This window comes from Schistocerca piceifrons, chromosome 1, assembly GCF_021461385.2.
Source record: "Schistocerca piceifrons isolate TAMUIC-IGC-003096 chromosome 1, iqSchPice1.1, whole genome shotgun sequence".
Classification (NCBI taxonomy): domain Eukaryota; kingdom Metazoa; phylum Arthropoda; class Insecta; order Orthoptera; family Acrididae; genus Schistocerca; species Schistocerca piceifrons.
In genome coordinates, this window is record NC_060138.1 from 695,214,091 (window position 1) to 695,217,618 (window position 3,528).

The 3,528-nt window shown below is 41.3% G+C and overlaps 1 non-coding gene across 1 annotated transcript; it reads right to left on the bottom strand.

The window, feature by feature from the left end:
- Positions 1 to 3,254: 3,254 nt before the first annotated feature.
- Positions 3,255 to 3,327, bottom strand: Trnaa-agc. Its single transcript has one exon. It is a non-coding gene; the product is annotated as a tRNA-Ala (tRNA).
- Positions 3,328 to 3,528: the final 201 nt, after the last annotated feature.

Consider the following 3,528-nt stretch of genomic DNA (forward strand, 5'->3'; position numbering starts at 1 on the left):
TATTGACAGTTTATTCATAAATAATCGAATACTCACGCTTCAAAATTTAGAAGTATAGATGAAAACCTCGAAGCAATAGTAAATATAACTCCACTAATCACATCCCCCACCCTGATAGTTCTACATGAATTGCAATTGTAACATGCAATAACATGAAAAAAACATATGAAATTAATTATTGATCCTTTTACAAAGCATTTTCTTACCAATATTTTTTTATTTGAATACCTGGCTATGTTCACTTTACCATTTTTTTGTTAACAAATCCAGCCACTTTTATGGATTTTCAATACTTCTTTGTTAAGGAAAATAGTCAACATTTAACTGTGATAATAAGCTTTTACGAGATCTTGAAATTACTTGCAGTGGGTTACATCTTCGACTTTTTTTTAATATTCACGTTTTTCCCTGTATTGTAAGTATTTTAGGTCCTATAAAATGAACAACTGAAAAAGATTTAATAAGCATTCTAGTCCTAATAATCTACTATTCTATTTCCATTAATTGAAAACCATCGTTATAAAACCCTAATCATAAATTACTATATATTATTTTCACGTAATACTTTTTTTTGTATTTACACCTGTACATTACGAAATATGGTTCTTTGAACACTGTGATTTTGCACTTCCTACATGGGCTCGTTGTATGTCTTCTTAACCGAGCGAGGTGACGCAGTGGTTAGACACTGGACTCGCATTCGGGAGGACGACAGTTCAATCCCGCGTCCGGCCATCCTGATTTAGGTTTTCCGTGATTTCCCTAAATCGCTCCAGGCAAATGCCGGGATGGTTCCTTTGAAAGGGCACGGCCGACTTCCTTCCCTAATCCGATGAGACCGATGACCTCGCTGTCCGGTCTCCTTCCCCAAAGAACCCAACCCTATGTCTTCTTATAGCCTTTCCTGTATGATTATTTGCTTAGGCTGAGCGTACTTCGCACATTCTCTGGAGCCTTAATTCACTTCGTGGAGGTAGAAATGTTTTCAAGGAAATGCTTTCCTGTAGCTAGCCTGCTCGGGTGGCCCTCTATGGAACCTTATCTAGAAGCGCCTTCGCACGTGGGTAATTCTGCACAGAATACTATTATGAATGTAGACAAAGGCAAGCAAATTTCCACCCCCTCTCCCATTTCACTGTATTGTTCACAAATGCACTGTACGAAATTCTCTGACGAGACAGAATGGCTCCGGCCTTTGTTCTGTTGTATGCATTCCTAGCAACACACTAGAAACAGATCGAGCCCGTCTGTATCGGTGATTTCACATTTAAAAACGAGAGGAAGCGTCAAATAACGGGATCGGTAATCTACCGGAATTCCCGTGTCCTGTTAATTGATGGGACTAGCAGTTAAAGTGTTAGCTATCTAAATAAATTACAGCGATAGTCACGAACGTAATGCTACAAGTGTAAGCTCATAAACGTCGGTAATGTCATCTGCTTTATTCACCACTTAGTGATATTTTAAAATGGGAGACGGAGAGGTTTTCCCTTTATGTTGCAAAATACTTTAGTGTTTCAAAATCAATGGGACAAAAAGAAAGTATTCCTATGACTACAGTAATGACTTTATTTCAGAAATACACGTCTAGACTGAAATGTTTACTCTGAGTCTAGGTTGGAAACAATGAAACAATGGAAAGTCGCCGTTGTTGTTCATTTCTGGCGTTACTAGTCTAAATGGTGACATCTGCGATAGAATAGGCGTATTATGTCATGGAATATGCAAAAACATCATCCATGATCATTCTTCAAAGACGTTTTCGAACAAAGTTTGTTAAAATGACACGACACCGTCACAACATTGCTAGTTACGCAAAGCTATTAGAGGATACAGAATGCTTATGCAAGAAGAAAACTACATGACAGTCGTTCGTCGAAAATGAAATGTTGGAAAACATTCGTACGATTTACGAAATAAGCCCCAGAAAATCGATGCATCGTGCCATGTCGAGAAGTGAATTCGTCGCAGTCAACAGTGTGACGGGTATTGCGCAAGCGTCTGGATTTCGTGGGTTACAGAATTCAAATGTCTCAGGCGTTAAAACCAGCCGAAACAAAGACAATTATGCACTAATTTTCAAGCATGGATGGAGGTAGGTGGGTTCACAAACAGGGTTGGGGTCTCTGACAAAGCAACATTTCACTCAAGTGGAGAAGTGAACAAGCATGATCTGAGAATACGGAGTGCAGAAAACCCGCATGTCTCTCTGGAACGCGAACGTGTTTCTCCGAAATTTAACGTTTTCTGCGCAATAAACAACCGCAGAGCCTTAGGTCCTTTCTTCTTCGCAGAATTAACCATTGCAGGCATAACCTATCTCGACATGCTTTCTCTATGGTTGTTGCCTCACTTGGCAGATGAGGTACCCGACTTCATTTTACAGCAGAACGGAGTCCCCCCACGTTGCCATAACCTCGTACGAAGTCACCTCAATGAAAATTTTCCATAGCACGGAATGTTCGTGCAATTAATGTTGTGTCCACCATGTGGCCTGACGTGACACCAGCGTGCGTTTTTTCTTTTGAGGAAGTGTGAAGGACATGGTTTACGTACCCTCATTTCCACAGGACTTAAAGCAGCTACGGAACAGGACAGTCGGCGTGGTTAACTCCAGTGATCAAACTACGCTGACATGGGTCTGGCAGGAAATCCAGTACCTGGCAGGAAATCCAGTACCGGTTAGAAGTCTGCCGTGTCACAAATAGATGTCCGTAGTAACTGTGAGAACGTGTATTTCTCAAATAAAATCATTACTGCAGGCACAGGAATACTTTGTTTTTGTCCCATTCATTCTGAATCAGCCTGTATTATCATGTCAGTATTTATATAGAGTTCTCGGTTCGATGTTTAAGAATGACGAACGACGCGATAATAATTTTCCGCGTTGGATAATAACCTTGTTAATGTTCCCACTATGTATGTAATCCGTCCTCACCATTATCAAATATTGTGATATTAAGTTATATTGCACGAGCCTCCTTGTGAGATGGGAGCAGAAAAATGTTATGTATTTTGCATTATAACCATATTGATTAGTATTTGTTGAAGTTGTATTGGAATCAGCTACAGCCCAATTAAAATAGTGAGCCTTGGCTGAGGAGAATATTAGTGTTTCACGTACACAATTGGTCGCACGAAAATTTGTAGGTGTCTCACACACTTCCGATGCACGCTTTTACCGTAATTGTGAACGACTTTACACCAACAGTATTGCCGGGCTGATTCTTCGAAAAGCAAGCAAAATATGTGCCTGGAGGCGCCGGGTATCGATCCCGGTACCTCTCACATGCTAAGCGAGCGCTCTACCATCTGAGCTACGCCCCCAGCTGGTACCCACTCCTTGGCAAGCGACAGATCAGCTTCTTCAGCCTGAACTTTCACTGCTCCACTGACACGCGTTCCGCGGCCGGCTGCAGCCGTTCAGCTTGCAGAGTGAGGACGCATCGACAAACGGGAGAAAGTGGTACACACTTTAGAGTGGCAGCGTAGATGGACTCACCTAGCCCAAATATATAGAAAGTTTTC